The sequence below is a fragment of the Salvelinus namaycush genome, chromosome 2 (assembly GCF_016432855.1).
Source record: "Salvelinus namaycush isolate Seneca chromosome 2, SaNama_1.0, whole genome shotgun sequence".
In the NCBI taxonomy this organism is placed as follows: Eukaryota; Metazoa; Chordata; class Actinopteri; order Salmoniformes; family Salmonidae; genus Salvelinus; species Salvelinus namaycush.
Window position 1 is genome coordinate 4,960,202 of NC_052308.1, and position 19,808 is coordinate 4,980,009.

The 19,808-nt window shown below is 42.0% G+C and overlaps 1 protein-coding gene across 1 annotated transcript in view; it reads left to right on the top strand.

The window, feature by feature from the left end:
- LOC120020198 (synapsin-2-like) overlaps positions 1 to 19,808 on the top strand; it is a 194,910-nt gene that overhangs the window by 47,505 nt on the left and 127,597 nt on the right. The window lies entirely within an intron of this gene.

Here is a 19,808-nt window from a genome sequence, read left to right on the forward strand (position 1 = left end):
AATGTTTTATGATGAGTAATTAGGTATTTGACGTTGGTGCCTGTAATTATTATGGCTGCTTTCGGTGCAATTTCTGATTGTAGCTGCAATGTAAACTATGATTTATACCTGAAATATGCACATTTTTCTAACAAAACATATGCTATACAATAAATATGTTATCAGACTGTCATCTGATGAAGTTGTTTCTTGGTTAGTGGCTATTTATATCTTTATTTGGTCGAATTTGTGATAGCTACTGATGGAGTAAAAAACTGGTGTTGAGAGAATTGAGTAATGTAATTGAGAGATGGAACAGAGCTGCCTCTCACGTGAACGCGCCTGTTGAATGCATGGTCACCTCATGGCACCTCATACTAAATTATGTCTCCTTCGACCCCCCTTCACATTAGAGTCATCAGACTTAGTTCTATTGACTGCTGACATCTAGTGGAAGCCGTAGGAAGTGAAAACTCATCAATATGTCTCTGTATTTTGAATAAGAGCTTGGTTGAAAATATGGCACCCCCAGAAAAAATACAAACATATGAGTTCTGTTAATCTCACAGACTTAATTCAAACAGTTTTAGAAACTTTAGAGTGTTTTCTATCCAATACTAATAATAATATGCATATATTTGCAACTGAGACTGAGGAGCTGGCCGTTTACAATGGGCACCTTTCATCCAAGCTACTCAATACTGCCCCTTCAGCCATAAGAAGTTAAACAATACATGTATGTTTTGTTTGATAAAGTTCATATTTATATAAAAAAATCTGAGTTTACATTGACGCGTTACATTCACTAGTTCCAAAAACATCCAGTGATTTTCGATTCAACAGAAATACTCATCATAAATGGAGATGATAATACAAGTTATACACATGGAATTATAGATATACCTCTCCTTAATGCAACCGCTGTCAGATTTCCAAAAAACTTTACGGAAAAAGCAAACCATGCAATAATCTGAGACGGCGCTCAGAACAATAGTCAAATTAGCCGCCATGTTGGAGTCAACATAAACAAGAAATTACATGATAAATGTTCCCTTACATTTGACGATCTTCATCAGAATGCACTCCCAGGAATCCCAGGTCCACAATAAATGTTTGTTTTGTTCGATAATGTCCGTTATTTATGTCCAAATACCTCCTTTTGTTAGGCGTTTGGTATACATATCCAAACGCGCGTTCTCGTCGAGCGTTACTTCGGACAAAAACTTAAAAAAGTTATATTACAGGTCGAAGAAACATTTCAAACTAAGTACAGAATCAACCATTAGGATGTTTTTATCAAACATCTTCAATAAAGTTCCAACCGGAGAATTCCTTTGTGTCTTGAGGAGGAACGGAACGCAAGTGGATATCATGTGGAATGCGCGTGACCAGACAATGGCTGACTGCCAGACACCTGTTCATTCTGTTTTTATTCAGTCCCACAACACAGTAGAAGCCTCATTCAAATTTCTATAGACGGTTGACATCTAGTGGAAGCCCTAGCAAGTGCAACTTCATTCATATCTCAAGGGGATTTCAATGGGAACTCTGTTGAAAACCTACCAACCTCAGATTTCTCACTTCCTGTTTGGATTTCTCCTCAGGTTTTTGCCTGCCATATGAGTTCTGTTATACTCACAGACTTAATTCAAACAGTTTTAGAAACTTCAGAGTGTTTTCTATCCAACACTAATAATAATATGCATATATTCGTAACTGGGACTGAGGAGCAGGCTGTTTACTCTGGGCACCTTTCATCCAAGCTACTCAATAATGCCCCTGCAGCCATAAGACGTTTTAACTGAGAATTGGCTTCCGTCTGGTTACTCTACCATAAACGCCTGATTGGTGGACTGCTGCAGAGATGGATGTCCTTCTGGAAGGTTCTCCCATCTCCACAGAGGAGCTCTGGAGCTCTCTCAGAGTGACCATTGGGTTCTTGGTCATGACCAAGACCATTCAAATCAAATGTTATCAAATGTCACATGCGCCGAATACAACAGGTCCTTACAGACCTTACAGTGAAATGCTTACTTACAGGCCCTTAACCAACAATGCAGTTTCAAGAAAATATTTAAACAAAAAGTAAGAGATAAGAATTACAAAAAAATGTAAGAGCAGCAGTAAATAACAATAGCGGGGCTTTATACAGGGAGTATCTGTATAAAGTCAATGCAGCAGTGTCGAGGTAATTGAGGTAATATGTACATATAGGTAGAGTTATTAGAGTGACTATGCATATATAATAACAGAGAGTAGCAGCAGCATAGAAGGGGGGGGTGCAATGGAAATAGTCTGGGTAGCCATTTTATTAGCTGTTCAGGAGTCTTATGGCTTGGGGGTATAAGTTGTTTAGAAGCCTCTTGGACCTAGACTTGGTGTTCCGGTACCGCTTGCCGTGCGGTAGCAGAGAGAACAGTCTATGACTCGGGTGGCTGGAGTCTCTGACAATTTTTAGGGCCTTCCTCTGACACCGCATGGTATGGAGGTCCTGGACGGCAGGAAGCTTGGCCCCAGTGATGTACTGGGCCGTACGCATTACCCTCTGTAGTGCCTTGCGGTCAGAGGCACTTAATTTCGAGTCTCACAAGAATGGGTTTGAATTCTTATGTAAATAAGGTATTTCTGTTTTGTATTTTTAATAAGTTAGCAAACATTTTTTTAAATCTGTTTTTGCTTTGTGATTATGGGGTATTGTGTGTAGATTGATGAGGAAAAAATGTATATAATCCATTTTAGAATAAAGTTGTAACTTAACAATATGTGGAAAAATGGAAGGGGTCTGAGTACTTTCCGAATGCATAAATGCATTTAGGAACCCAGAAAATCCAGTCACATCACCCTTTCAGCTCTCATACAATGGGTTTAAATATTTAGGAATATGGGTTCAATACTGCCATGATGATGTGGTTAAATCTAATCTGAATCCGATTTAGCAACAAATTAAGGATGATTTGACTAGTTGGTTGTCATTGTCACTCCCTTGGTTAGGACATATTGCTGTGATTAAAATGAATCTACTCCACTGGGTGGTATCACTCTCTTGGGGAGTAGATTCATTCTAATCACAGCAATATGTCCTACATTATATATATATAGGATGCACCTGAGCTCAATTTTGAGTCTCATAGCACAGCGTCTGAATACTTATGCAAATAAGGTATTTCATTTTTTTTTTTTTTTTTATCAATTTGCAAACATTTCTAAAACCTGTTTTTGCTTTGTCATTTTGGGGTGTTGTGTGTAGATCTAGTAAGGGCCTGCCTGACACCACATATCTAGTTAAGGTCTGCCTGACAATACATATCTAGTTAAGGTCTGCCTGACACCACATATCTAGTTAAGGTCTGCCTGACAATACATATCTAGTTAAGGTCTGCCTGACACCACATATCTAGTTAAGGTCTGCCTGACAATACATATCTAGTTAAGGTCTGCCTGACACCACATATCTAGTTAAGGTCTGCCTGACAATACATATCTAGTTAAGGTCTGCCTGACACCACATATCCAGTCAAGGTCTGCCTGACACAACATATCTAGTTAAGGTCTGCCTGACACCACAAATCTAGTTAAGATCTGCCTGACACCACATATCTAGTTAAGGTCTGCCTGATGTAACGGATGTCAAATGGCTAGCTAGTTAGCGGGTACGCGCTAATAGCATTTCAATCGGTTACGTCACTTGCTCTGAGACCTGAAGTAGTGGTTCCCCTTGCTCTGCAAGGGCCGTGGCTTTTGTGGAGCGATGGGTAGCGATGCTTCGTGGGCGACCGTTGTTGATGTGTGCAGAGGGTCCCTGGTTCGCGCCCGTGTCGGGGCGAGGGGACGGTTTAAAGTTATACTGTTACATTGATGCTGTTGACCCGGATCACTGGTTGCTGCGGAAAAGGAGGAGGTTGAAAGGGGGGTGAGTGTAACGGATGTGAAATGGCTAGCTAGTTAGCGGGTACGCGCTAGTAGTGTTTCAATCAGTTACGTCACTTGCTCTGAAACCTAGATGTAGTGTTGCCCCTTGCTCTGCAAGGGCCGCGGCCTTTGTGGAGCGATGGGTAACGATGCTTCGTGGGCGACCGTTGTTGATGTGTGCAGAGGGTCCCTGGTTCGCGCCCGTGTCGGGGCAAGGGGACATGGTAAAGTTATACTGTTACACTGACACCACATATCTAGTTAAGGTCTGCCTGACACCACATATCCAGTCAAGGTCTGCCTGACACCACATATCCAGTCAAGGTCTGCCTGACACCACATATCCAGTCAAGGTCTGCCTGACACAACATATCTAGTTAAGGTCTGCCTGACACCACATATCTAGTTAAGGTCTGCCTGACACAACATATCCAGTCAAGGTCTGCCTGACACAACATATCTAGTTAAGGTCTGCCTGACACCACATATCCAGTCAAGGTCTGCCTGACACCACATATCCAGTCAAGGTCTGCCTGACACAACATATCTAGTTAAGGTCTGCCTGACACCACATATCCAGTCAAGGTCTGCCTGACACCACATATCTAGTTAAGGTCTGCCTGACACAACATATCTAGTTAAGGTCTGCCTGACACCACATATCCAGTCAAGGTCTGCCTGACACAACATATCTAGTTAAGGTCTGCCTGACACCACATATCCAGTTAAGGTCTGCCTGACACCACATATCTAGTTAAGGTCTGCCTGACACCACATATCCAGTCAAGGTCTGCCTGAGACAACATATCTAGTTAAGGTCTGCCTGACACCACATATCTAGTTAAGGTCTGCCTGACACAACATATCCAGTCAAGGTCTGCCTGACACCACATATCTAGTTAAGGTCTGCCTGACAATACATATCTAGTTAAGGTCTGCCTGACACCACATATCTAGTTAAGGTCTGCCTGACAATACATATCTAGTTAAGGTCTGCCTGACACCACATATCTAGTTAAGGTCTGCCTGACAATACATATCTAGTTAAGGTCTGCCTGACACCACATATCTAGTTAAGGTCTGCCTGACAATACATATCTAGTTAAGGTCTGCCTGACACCACATATCTAGTTAAGGTCTGCCTGACAATACATATCTAGTTAAGGTCTGCCTGACACCACATATCCAGTCAAGGTCTGCCTGACACCACATATCTAGTTAAGGTCTGCCTGACACCACAAATCTAGTTAAGATCTGCCTGACACCACATATCTAGTTAAGGTCTGCCTGATGTAACGGATGTCAAATGGCTAGCTAGTTAGCGGGTACGCGCTAATAGCATTTCAATCGGTTACGTCACTTGCTCTGAGACCTGAAGTAGTGGTTCCCCTTGCTCTGCAAGGGCCGTGGCTTTTGTGGAGCGATGGGTAGCGATGCTTCGTGGGCGACCGTTGTTGATGTGTGCAGAGGGTCCCTGGTTCGCGCCCGTGTCGGGGCGAGGGGACGGTTTAAAGTTATACTGTTACATTGATGCTGTTGACCCGGATCACTGGTTGCTGCGGAAAAGGAGGAGGTTGAAAGGGGGGTGAGTGTAACGGATGTGAAATGGCTAGCTAGTTAGCGGGTACGCGCTAGTAGTGTTTCAATCAGTTACGTCACTTGCTCTGAAACCTAGATGTAGTGTTGCCCCTTGCTCTGCAAGGGCCGCGGCCTTTGTGGAGCGATGGGTAACGATGCTTCGTGGGCGACCGTTGTTGATGTGTGCAGAGGGTCCCTGGTTCGCGCCCGTGTCGGGGCGAGGGGACATGGTAAAGTTATACTGTTACACTGACACCACATATCTAGTTAAGGTCTGCCTGACACCACATATCCAGTCAAGGTCTGCCTGACACCACATATCTAGTTAAGGTCTGCCTGACACCACATATCTAGTTAAGGTCTGCCTGACACAACATATCCAGTCAAGGTCTGCCTGACACAACATATCTAGTTAAGGTCTGCCTGACACCACATATCCAGTCAAGGTCTGCCTGACACCACATATCTAGTTAAGGTCTGCCTGACACCACATATCCAGTCAAGGTCTGCCTGACACCACATATCCAGTCAAGGTCTGCCTGACACAACATATCTAGTTAAGGTCTGCCTGACACCACATATCCAGTCAAGGTCTGCCTGACACCACATATCTAGTTAAGGTCTGCCTGACACAACATATCTAGTTAAGGTCTGCCTGAGACAACATATCTAGTTAAGGTCTGCCTGACACCACATATCTAGTTAAGGTCTGCCTGACACAACATATCCAGTCAAGGTCTGCCTGACACCACATATCCAGTCAAGGTCTGCCTGACACAACATATCTAGTTAAGGTCTGCCTGACACCACATATCTAGTTAAGGTCTGCCTGACACAACATATCTAGTTAAGGTCTGCCTGACACCACATATCTAGTTAAGGTCTGCCTGACACCACATATCTAGTTAAGGTCTGCCTGACACCACATATCCAGTCAAGGTCTGCCTGACACCACATATCCAGTCAAGGTCTGCCTGACACCACATATCTAGTTAAGGTCTGCCTGACACCACATATCTAGTTAAGGTCTGCCTGACACCACATATCCAGTCAAGGTCTGCCTGACACCACATATCCAGTCAAGGTCTGCCTGACACAACATATCTAGTTAAGGTCTGCCTGACACCACATATCTAGTTAAGGTCTGCCTGACACAACATATCTAGTTAAGGTCTGCCTGACACCACATATCTAGTTAAGGTCTGCCTGACACCACATATCTAGTTAAGGTCTGCCTGACACCACATATCCAGTCAAGGTCTGCCTGACACCACATATCCAGTCAAGGTCTGCCTGACACAACATATCTAGTTAGGGTCTGGCTGACACCACAGATCTAGTTAGGGTCTGCCTGACACCACAGATTTAGTTAGGGTCTGGCTGACACCACAGATCTAGTTAGGGTCTTCATGACACCACAGATCTAGTTAGGGTCTTCCTGACACCACAGATCTAGTTATTATCTGCATGACACCACATATCTAGTTATTATCTGCCTGACACCACATATCTAGTTAGGGTCTGGCTGACACCACATATCTAGTTAGGGTTTTCCTGACACCACATATCTAGTTATTATCTGCCTGACACCACAGATTTAGTTAGGGTCTGGCTGACACCACAGATCTAGTTAGGGTCTGGCTGACACCACAGATCTAGTTAGGGTCTGGCTGACACCACCGATCTAGTTAGGGTCTACCTGACACCACAGATCTAATTATTATCTGCCTGACACCACAGATCTAGTTATTATCTGCCTGACACCACAGATCTAATTATTATCTGCCTGACACCACAGATCTAGTTATTATCTGCCTGACACCACAGATTCACAGTGCTCTTTAAAGTGGATGCACATTTAGTTTAATCTGTGTAATGTGCTTCACGTGTTTGGCTCTCTGGCTCACGACTCTGCTCAACCTCAGAAGGACTGCTCTCTCTCTCTCTCTCTCTCTTGCACTCCCTCTCTCCCTCTCTCCCTCTCTCTCTGTCTCTCCCCCCTGGCCAGATCTGTCCCTATTCCCTTTAGCCCTGACTCTCTGTCTCATTACGGCTCACAGACTATCATCTGAGACTTTACAGCCCATACAAACATATTCCCTACTAACATACACACACACTCCCTATACACACACACTCCCTACACACACACACACTCCCTACACCAGGGATCACCAACTATATTCAGCCGCGGGACTATTTTTATCTTGAGAGGATGGTCAAAGGGTCGGACCATAATTACAAATTATTTGTAAACTGAAAATTGACCCCAAGAAGCCCAAACGGATATAATATTTAACAAAAAATTATAATTTCAAACCTTCCTTACTTTTGTATATAATCACATACTCTATATCTCTCTATTATACTTTGGAAGAGATTTCCAAAATTAAAATTACTTGGAGCTGATTTGCTCATGTTTTTACAGTTTTACAGTCAGGTCCATAAATATTTGGACATTGACCAAGTTATTATTTTAGCTGTCTACCACAGCATATTTTAGTTGAAATTAAATAATGAATATGAGCTGAATATGAGCTGAAAGTGCAGACTTTCAGCTTTAATTTGGGGGATTTACATCCAAATCTGGTGAACAGTGTCGGAATTACAGCACTTTTTATATTTGATCCCTCCTTTTTAAGCGACCAAACGTAATTGGACAATTGGCTGCTCAGCTGTTCCATGGCCAGGTGTGTGTTATTCCCTCATTAGTTCATTTACAAGTAAACAGATAAAAGGTCTAGAGTTGATTTCAAGTGTGTCATTTGGAATCTGTTGCTGTTAACCCTCAATATGAAGTCAAAGAGCTGTCACTGCCAGTGAAGCAAGCCATCATTAGGCTGAACAATCTCAACAAACCCATCAGAGAGATAGCAAAAACATTAGGTGTGGCCAAATCAACTATTTGGTACATTCTTAATTAACTTCTTATGGCTGCAAGGGGCAGTATTGAGTAGCCAGTTAAATCGTGCCCATTTCAAACGGCCTCGTACTCAATTCTTGCTCGTACAATATGCATATTATTATTACTATTGGATAGAAAACACTCTCTAGTTTCTAAAACCGTTTGAATTATTTCTCTGAGTGAAACAGAACTCATTCTGCAGCACATTTCCTGACCAGGAAGTGGAATGTCAGAAATCGATGCTCTGTTCAACTTCCTGCCTATACATGGGCATGATACGTAAGAGTCTACGTACACTTCATACACCTTCCCCTGGTTGTCAAGAGGCGGTGAGAGAAGAAATTTCGTGTTTATCTTGGTCTGAGGTGGAATTAAAGCTCTTTGTATGACGTGACCGTCCATTTCCTGTTTCTGGAGCGCGCGAAAGGGGGCATGGATTTGCCTTCTGTTTAGCTGTCGTTATGGACAACTAACATCTCCGGTTTAGATTTTATTTGATACATGTGACCATATCATCGTAAAGTATGTTTTTTCAATATAGTTTAATCAGATTATTGAAATTTTTTCGGGAGTTTTGCCGTGTTCCGTTCTCTGACTTTGTTGACGTTGGAGAGATCCGTGCCACTTGGCAAGTGCCCATGCTAAATCAAGAGGGAAATTTGCCGTTCCAGATCCAAACAACGACTGTTCTGGACAAAGGACACCTTGTCCAACATTCTGACGGAAGATCACCAAAAGTAAGAAACATTTTATGATGCTATTTCTAATATCTGTCGTGCATGTGAACTGGTCGTCGGCGCCCAAGTGTTTCTGGCTATTGTGGCTACGCTAATATAACGCTATATTGTGTTTTCGCTGTAAAACACTTGATAAATCGGAAATATTGTCTGGAATCACAAGATGCCTGTCTTTCAATTGCTGTACACTATGTATTTTTCAGAAATGTTTTATGATGAGTATTTAGTTATTCGGCGTTGGTGTCTGTAATTTTTCTGTCTGCTTTCGGTGCAATTTTCTGACTGTAGCTGCAATGTAAACTATGATTTATACCTGAAATATGCACATTTTTCTAACAAAACATATGCTATACAATAAATATGTTATCAGACTGTCATCTGATGAAGTTGTTTCTTGGTTAGTGGCTATTTATATCTTTATTTGGTCGAATTTGTGATAGCTACTGATGGAGTAAAAAACTGATGGAGTAAGAAAAGTGGTGTCTTTTGCTAACGTGGTTAGCTAATAGATTTACATATTGTGTCTTCCCTGTAAAACATTTTAAAAATCGGACATGTTGGCTTGATTCACAAGATGTGTACCTTTCATATGCTGTATTGGACTTGTTAATGTGTGAAAGTTAAATATTTAAAAAATATATATTTTGAATTTCGCGCCCTGCACTTGAGCTGGATGTTGTCATAAGTGTACCGGTGTCGGGCTGCAGCCCAAACAGGTTAAAAAGAGAGAACCCACTGGTGAGCTCAGGAACACCAAAAGGCCTGGAAGACCACAGAAAAACAACTGTGGTGGGTCACAGAAGAATTATTTTCCCTGGTGAAGAAAATCCCCTTCACGACAGTTGGCCAGATCACAAACACCCTACAGGAGGTAGGCATATCTGTGTCAAAGTCAACAATCAAGAGAAGACTAAACCAGAGTAAATACAGAGGGTTTACCACAAGATGTAAACCATTGGTAAGCCTCAAAAACAAGACCAGATTAAAGTTTGCCAAAAAAAACATCTAAAAAAGCCTGTAGATTTCTGGAACAACATCACATGGACAGATGAGACAAAGATCAACTTGTACCAGAATGATGGGAAGAAAAGAGTATGGAGAAGGGAAGGAACTGCTCATGATCCGAAGCATACCACCTCATCTGTGAAGCATGCTGGAGGTAGTGTTACGGCATGGGCATGTAAGGCTGCCAACGGAACTGGTTCCCGTGTATTTATTGATGATGTGACTGCTGACAAAAGCAGCAGGATGAAGTGTTTAGGGCGTAATATTATTATCTGCTCAGATTCAGCCAAATGCTTCAAAACTCATTGGACGGCACTTCACAGTGCAGATGGACAATGACCCAAAACATACTGCGAAAGCAACCCAATACTTTTTTAAGGCAAAGAAGTGGAATGTTCTGTAATGGCCATGTGAATCACCTGACCTGAATGCATTTCACTTGCTGAAGTCAAAACTGGAGTCAAAACGCCCCAAGAACAAGCAGGAACTGAAAGACCACTGCAGTAAAGGCCTGGCATCACCAGGGAAGAAACCCAGCTCTGGTGATGTCTATGGGTTCCAGACTTCAAGCAGTCATTGACTGCAAAGGATTTGCGACCAAGTATTAAAACTTACAATTTAATTTATGATTATGTTAATTTGTCCAATTACTTTTGAGCCCCTAAAATTGGGGGGCTATGTATGGTTGTAAAAAAAATGGTTGTAATTGGTGGTTCATACAATCATTTGGACAAAACCCTTTTAAGTTAAAGATGAAAGTCTACACTTAAAGCACAATTTGATTGTTTCCTTTCAAATCCATTGTGGTGGAATACAGAGACAAATCCATTGTGGTGGCGTACAGAGCCAAATCCATTGTGGTGGAATACAGAGACAAATCCATTGTGGTGGCGTACAGAGCCAAATCCATTGTGGTGGAATACAGAGCCAAATCCATTGTGGTGGAATACAGAGACAAATCCATTGTGGTGGAATACAGAGCCAAAATGATGCAGATTGTGTCACTGTCCAAATACTTATGGACCTGACTGTATGTCTTTTTTGTCCAACAATACTAATATTTTTTTCCTTAGAAAACATGGGGCGCCAAATAAAACCACCCGTGGGCCAAATTCGGTCTGCACTCACTCACAACACACAGTACTTAAGTACTGTGTGTAAAGTACTTAAGTAGTACTTCAAAGTATTTTTACTTAAGTCGTTATTTGTGGTATCTGTACATTACTTTACTATTTACATTTTTGATAACTTCACTACATTCATAAAGACAATAATGTACTTTTTACTCCATACATTTTTCTTGACTCCCAAAAGTACTCGTTACATTTTGACAGGAAAACTGTCCAATTCACACACTTATCAAGAGAACGTTCATGGTCATCTGCCTCGAAACTGGAATATTTTTTTAAAAATAGTGCCGTCTGGTTTGAATTATATAAGTATAAGTAATATATAAGGAATTTGAAATGGTTTATACTTTTACTTTTGATGTATAAGTACATTGTGCTTCTGGCTATCTGTCAATAAAAAAAAAAGTTTTTTAAATACAATCGTGCCGTCTGGTTTAATATAAGGAATTTGAAATTATTTATAATTTTACTCAAGTATGACAATTTAATACTTTTTCCACGACTGGATGTGACAGTGGGTTATAGCACTTCTTTCACCCATTCATTTAGACAAGTGTGTCTGGGTGTCATCTAATATTTAAAACATAATTTTATCTGGACACTTTCTACACTTTTTACCTGGAATTGTTCCTTATTGTAGGCTACTACCACTTTTAGTCTTAATCTTTACTACACTACTCACTGTTTATCACATGACCTCACATGTGAATTCTTAAATAGATGGGTGGGGCTGGCTTAAGAGGGTGTGAACAATGTTGAATAGGTGGAGCTAAAGGAGAGCTCTCCAGTAGGTACCACAACTTTAAAAGGCCATTTTCATACAAGTTTATCAACTTTCAAAGGAGAATTACTTTCCCTTTGTTCCTCAAAAATGCTGTGTATGATATACCATTTTGTAGCTCTGAGTCTGTACTTTTATTCAATGCAAAAAAAACGATTTCAAATGTTGCTACACAAGACCGTCAGTCACATATTGTGGTTAAACTCAAATATACTAATTGATAAAAAACCTTTATTTTTCAATATGTTTTTTTAAAAAGGTATCTTTGTAAATTATATCATAAATAGGACTGGTGGAGATATGTCACAGTTGCAGCTAACACAGACATATGGAAATGTCTGCTCTACCCAAAATTACAACCAACTAAATGCAGCATTACCTCAAGTGGAAGGGGGAAAAAGTAAGGAACTTGTCTGCATTAAAGACCAAAATTGGTTAAAGAAAATTGTGATAAATAAAAATATATACCAGTTTCATTTAAGGACCAAAAAAATGTACAGCTGTGCCATATAAATGTAAAATAGTTGGGAAGAGATTTTGAATATACCGATTCCATGGCACATGGTTTATGAATTGACATGCAAAACAACGCCGGATTCAAAACGTAGAATTTTTCAACTTAAATTACTATACAAAATTCTTGAAACCAATATAATGTTATAAACTGTATATGGAGGATACAATCTTCTCAGCTCTGCAGATTTTGCTGCAAAGAGACAGAGTCATTAGATCATTTATTTCGGAAATGTCCATATGTAGCTCAATTTTTGTCTCCGGTCCAGGAATGACTGAAGAATTGCAACATTTACCAAGAGCTAACGCTGCAGATAACAATACTGAGTGATTTGAAAAGTCATAGTCAATCGATCAATAATATAATAATTATTTTAGCAAAAAATTTTCTTTAATTTACAATCTCTAGAAACTATGAGAACAGAAAGGTTCAGTACTTTTGTGAAGCATCACAGCACAGTTGAAAAATATATAGCAAATCGAAATCCAATATGGATAGTGTTAAGAGATACAGTTGAAGTCAGAAGTTTACATACACCTTCGCCGAAAACATTTAAACTCAGTTTTTCACAATTCCTGACATTTAATCCTAGTAAAAATTCCCTGCCTTGGTCAGGTAGGATCATGTCAGAATAAAAGTAAAGAGGATTATTTATTTCAGCTTTTATTTCTTTCATCACATTCCCAGTGGGTCAGACGTTTACATATACTCAATTAGTATTTGGTAGCATTGCCTTTAAATTGTTTAACTTGGGTCTAATGTTTCGGGTAGCCTTCCACAAGCTTCCCACAATAAGTTGGGTGAATTTTGGCCCATTCTGCCTGACAGAGCTAGTGTAACTGAGTCAGGTTTGTAGGCCTCCTGGCTCGCACACGCTTTTTCAGTTCTGCCCACAGATTTTCTATAGGATTGAGGTCAGGGCTTTGTGATGGCCACTCCAATACCTTGACTTTGTTGTCCTTAAGCCATTTTGCCACAACTTTGGAAGTATGCTTGTGGTCAATGTCCATTTGGTAGACCCATTTGCAACCAAGATTTAACTTCCTTACTGATGTCTCGAGATATTGCTTCAAAATATCCACATCATTTTCCTCCCTCATAATGCCATCTATTTTGTGAAGTGCGTCAGTCCCTCCTGCAGCAAAGCACCCCCACAACATGATGCTGCCACCCCCGTGTTTCACTGTTGGGATGGTGTTCTTCGGCTTGCAAGCCGCCCCCTTTTTCCTCCAAACATAACAATGGTCATTATGGTCAAACAGTTCAGGTTATGTCGATATAGGACTCGTTTTACTGTGGATATAGATACTTTTGTACCTGTTCCCTCCAGCATCTTCACACGGTCCTTTGCTGTTGTTCTGGGATTGATTTGCACTTTTCGCACCAAAGTACATTCATCTCTAGGAGACAGAACGCGTCTCCTTCCCGAGCGGTATGACGGCTGCGTGGACCATGGTGTTTATACTTGCGTACTATTATTTGTACAGATGAACGTGGTACATTCAGGAGTTTGGATATTGAACCAGACTTAACTGAAGAACTAAACTAAACTTCTGACCCACTGGAATTGTGTTACAGTGAATTATAAATTAAATAATCTGTCTGTAAACAATTGTTGGACAAATTACGTGTGTCATGCACAAAGTAGATGTCCTAACCGACTTGCCAAAACTATAGTTTGTTAACAATACATTTGTGGAGTGGTTGAAAAACTAGTTTTAATGACTCCAACCTAAGTGGATGTAAACTTCCTACTTCAACTGTATATTAAATATACAGTGGCGTACACACACTAGGCATGCATGAAACGTTTACTAGTCTCTGCAATATAGACAGGCTATGAACTCATGAAACAACTTCAAGCCTTGATAAAGTAAGAAACTCGCACAAGTATAGCAAAGTAAATCATTTTGGTTAGTAATAATAATTCAGTAACGCTACTCACTCAAACCCCTTTGTCGCTGCATTTCTTTTTCCCATGAAGATTGCATTGTTGTGGGCATGCAAGGCGATTAGGCCAGCAGTGTCTTCATCTGACCCTATAGTACAAAAAAGGCTTTTGAGATAAACTACATTGGGCAGCTAGATAGTATTGCAGAGTAAACAAAATAACAAAAGCTGACATTAGCTGACTAAAGTTAAATGACGTTACTAAATTATGGTTGTAGCCTCCATCATTGAAATTGAGAGCAACGCTGGCTACTTAACTTAAAATGTAAACTATTAACGTTCATATTTTTATATTAAATACACATTTAATTGCTCAATATTGTTTTACACAATATATATTTTTTTGTACTGTATAAGCTACTTTGTTGCTTTGCACTGAGGTGTCTGCCATGTTGTGAAACTCTGCCCATTTTCTGAAGAATTGCATTGTGGGGTGACATAGCACAGCAATAGTGTCCATCGCTTTTATACTTTGTATTTGGACAAAAGTAGAACGTTAGCCGCAGGCAGAACAGTTGAACCTGGAGCAGCAGCACGGCCAGGTGGACTGGGGACAGCAAGGAGTCATCAGGCTAGGTAGTCCCGATGCATGGTCCTTGGGCCCAGGTCCTCCGAGAGAGAGAAAGAAAGAAAGAATTAGAGAGAGCATACTTAAATTCACACAGGACACCGGATAAGACAGGAGAAATACTCCAGATATAACAGACTGACCCTAGCCCCCCGACACATAAACTACTGCAGCATAAATACTGGAGGCTTTGTACAATAAGCATACTACATACTCAAATGATGTCGCAAATAGTACGGTTAGTATGAGTAGTTTGCCATTTCAAACACAGCTGTAGTGTAGAATATCCAACAGGGTTTCCATTAGCCAGTAATAGCTGGCTTTTGGCCTATAAAAAATGTGAAAAGCCGATAAATAAAATTGGTTCTGGCCAATTGTCCAGGGAAAAACAAGAAAAATCCCATGGCGAAATAATGCTTTTAGCCTATTCATTGATGGAAATACCAGTCGATGGAAGTGCATTTGACTGGTTAATTAGGTCAATTAGCATAATTTAGTGGAATTACATTGGCGCATGTGTAGGATACAGTATATGAGTTATTTATCACATGTGCACAGCATACAGATACAGAGCCTTTGAGGTGAAAATCGGCCGGACAGCATGAGAGCTGCTGCTGCAGCATCTCAAATGGCAACTGAAGCTTCATCAGCGCATCAGACACCACTTTGAAATGAGCTGGAGGCAGGCTTCATCAGCGCATGAGACACCACTTTAAAATGAGCTGAAGGCTTCATCAGCGCATCAGACACCACTTTGAAATGAGCTGGAGGCAGGGCTTCATCAGCGCATCAGACACCACTTTGAAATGAGCTGGAGGCAGGCTTCATCAGCGCATCAGACACCACTTTGAAATGAGCTGGAGGCTTCATCAGCGCATCAGACACCACTTTGAAATGAGCTGGAGGCAGGCTTCATCAGCGCATCAGACACCACTTTGAAATGAGCTGGAGGCAGGGCTTCATCAGCGCATCAGACACCACTTTGAAATGAGCTGGAGGCTTCATCAGCGCATAAGACACCACTTTGAAATGAGTTGAAGGCTTCATCAGCGCATCAGACACCACTTTGAAATGAGCTGGAGGCAGGCTTCATCAGCGCATCAGACACCACTTTGAAATGAGCTGGAGGCAGGGCTTCATCAGCGCATCAGACACCACTTTGAAATTAGCTGAAGGCTTCATCAGCGCATCAGACACCACTTTGAAATGAGCTGAAGGCTTCATCAGCGCATCAGACACCACTTTGAAATGAGCTGGAGGCAGGCTTCATCAGCGCATGAGACACCACTTTAAAATGAGCTGAAGGCTTCATCAGCGCATCAGACACCACTTTGAAATGAGCTGGAGGCAGGGCTTCATCAGCGCATCAGACACCACTTTGAAATGAGCTGGAGGCAGGCTTCATCAGCGCATCAGACACCACTTTGAAATGAGCTGGAGGCTTCATCAGCGCATCAGACACCACTTTGAAATGAGCTGGAGGCAGGCTTCATCAGCGCATCAGACACCACTTTGAAATGAGCTGGAGGCAGGGCTTCATCAGCGCATCAGACACCACTTTGAAATGAGCTGGAGGCAGGCTTCATCAGCGCATCAGACACCACTTTGAAATGAGCTGGAGGCTTCATCAGCGCATCAGACACCACTTTGAAATGAGCTGGAGGCAGGCTTCATCAGCGCATCAGACACCACTTTGAAATGAGCTGGAGGCAGGGCTTCATCAGCGCATCAGACACCACTTTGAAATGAGCTGGAGGCTTCATCAGCGCATAAGACACCACTTTGAAATGAGTTGAAGGCTTCATCAGCGCATCAGACACCACTTTGAAATGAGCTGGAGGCAGGCTTCATCAGCGCATCAGACACCACTTTGAAATGAGCTGGAGGCAGGGCTTCATCAGCGCATCAGACACCACTTTGAAATTAGCTGAAGGCTTCATCAGCGCATCAGACACCACTTTGAAATGAGCTGAAGGCTTCATCAGCGCATCAGACACCACTTTGAAATGAGCTGGAGGCAGGCTTCATCAGCGCATCAGACACCACTTTGAAATGAGCTGGAGGCTTCATCAGCGCATCAGACACCACTTTGAAATGAGCTGGAGGCAGGCTTCATCAGCGCATCAGACACCACTTTGATATGAGCTGGAGGCTTCATCAGCGCATCAGACACCACTTTAAAATGAGCTGAAGGCTTCATCAGCGCATCAGACACCACTTTGAAATGAGCTGGAGGCTTCATCAGCGCATCAGACACCACTTTGAAATGAGCTGAAGGCTTCATCAGCGCATCAGACACCACTTTGAAATGAGCTGGAGGCTTCATCAGCGCATCAGACACCACTTTGAAATGAGCTGAAGGCTTCATTAGCGCATCAGACACCACTTTGAAATGAGCTGGAGGCAGGCTTCATCAGCGCATCAGACACCACTTTGATATGAGCTGGAGGCTTCATCAGCGCATCAGACACCACTTTAAAATGAGCTGAAGGCTTCATCAGCGCATCAGACACCACTTTGAAATGAGCTGGAGGCTTCATCAGCGCATCAGACACCACTTTGAAATGAGCTGAAGGCTTCATTAGCGCATCAGACACCACTTTGATATGAGCTGGAGGCAGGCTTCATCAGCGCATCAGACACCACTTTGATATGAGCTGGAGGCAGGGCTTCATCAGCGCATCAGACACCACTTTGAAATGAGCTGAAGGCTTCATTAGCGCATCAGACACCACTTTGAAATGAGCTGGAGGCAGGCTACATCAGCGCATCAGACACCACTTTGAAATGAGCTGAAGGCTTCATTAGCGCATCAGACACCACTTTGATATGAGCTGGAGGCAGGCTTCATCAGCGCATCAGACACCACTTTGAAATGAGCTGGAGGCTTCATCAGTGCATCAGACACCACTTTGAAATGAGCTGGAGGCAGGCTTCATCAGCGCATCAGACACCACTTTGATATGAGCTGGAGGCTTCATCAGCGCATCAGACACCACTTTAAAATGAGCTGAAGGCTTCATCAGCGCATCAGACACCACTTTGATATGAGCTGGAGGCTTCATCAGCGCATCAGACACCACTTTAAAATGAGCTGAAGGCTTCATCAGCGCATCAGGCACCACTTTGAAATGAGCTGGAGGCAGGCTTCAGTAGCTATGCATTTAGAAAAAATATTCTTCATTGTTTGAAACCTGAACATTTTAATACATATTGTGAGGCATGTCTTACCTTGCTTCAAAGTAACCTATTAAATCAAATCAAAATGTATTTGTCACGTGCGCCGAATACAACAGGTGAAATGCTTACTTATGAAATGCTTACTTACTAACCAATAGTGCAAGAAAGGTGAACAATAGGTAAGTAAAGAAATAAAACAACAGTAAAAAGACAGGCTATATACAGTAGCGAGGCTATAGAAGTAGCGAGGCTATATACAGACACCGGTTAGTCAGGCTGATTGAGGTAGTATGTACATGTAGATATGGTTAAAGTGACTATGCATATATGATGAACAGAGAGTAGCAGTAGCGTAAAAGAGGGGTTGGCGGGTGGTAGGTGGCGGGACACAATGCTGATAGCCCGGTTAGCCAATGTGCGGGAGCACTGGTTGGTCGCCCCAAAAACGTATTATGCATTATGGAACGAACCCTAACCCTAACCCTAACCCTAACCCTAACCCTAACCTACAGCCTTGTGCGCATTGCTGCACTTATAATGTGAGGAAACAATAGTTTATCAACATTTTAAGCTAAATGTTCTGATCTGTTGCATCAGACTCATTGCTTAAAAAAAAAATTTGATGTAGGCTAGGCCTACAGGTTGTATGAATTTGGGATCTCTCTTCCCACAACTGTCCCAGAGTCTGTTTGGAATAGGCTATTTTGCTGTTCGTTGCTCCTCTTGTTGGCTGAGGAAAATTAAATGTGGACAATTATTCTAACATCTTCAAAGTCCACATCAGAATTCGGTAAGAAGGACCACACATCTTTGTATCCTGGACTTGCATGTTCTTTTAATATGATTTAATCTAAATGGGATTTCTGTCATTCTGAGCACTGTAGGTGGACGCCCTATTCAGGTTACGCACCCAATGCATATGGGTCTGGCAGATTTCTCAAATGTCGCTGTTCAAATGTCCGGTGCAACGTTTTCCTAACAAGAACCCTGATATCTACCTCCGCATAGAATCAACCTCTGCATATATTTTACATACTGTACAATACTAGTCAAATGTTTGGCACTCAAGGGTTTTTCTTTATTTTCTACTTTGTAGAATAATAGTGAAGACGTCAAAACTATGAAATAACACATATGGAATCATGTAACCAAAAAAAAGTGTTAGAGCCACAGAGTCGGGGGTTTAGGTGTCTATGTTTCAATACACGTGACGGGGGGTTTAGGTGTCCCGAATATTGAGTGGATTTACACTGCTACAAGATAGACTCACCTGCTGAACATGCTCAACAGTATGTGACAGTTAAGGAGTTAGCCAGAGCCTCCCTCCTTCTAGACCAATGTGACAGTTAAGGAGTTAGCCAGAGCCTCCCTCCTTCTAGACCAATGTGACAGTTAAGGAGTTAGCCAGAGCCTCCCTCCTTCTAGACCAATGTGACAGTTAAGGAGTTAGCCAGAGCCTCCCTCCTTCTAGACCAATGTGACAGTTAAGGAGTTAGCCAGAGCCTCCCTCCTTCTAGACCAATGTGACAGTTAAGGAGTTAGCCAGAGCCTCCCTCCTTCTAGACCAACGGC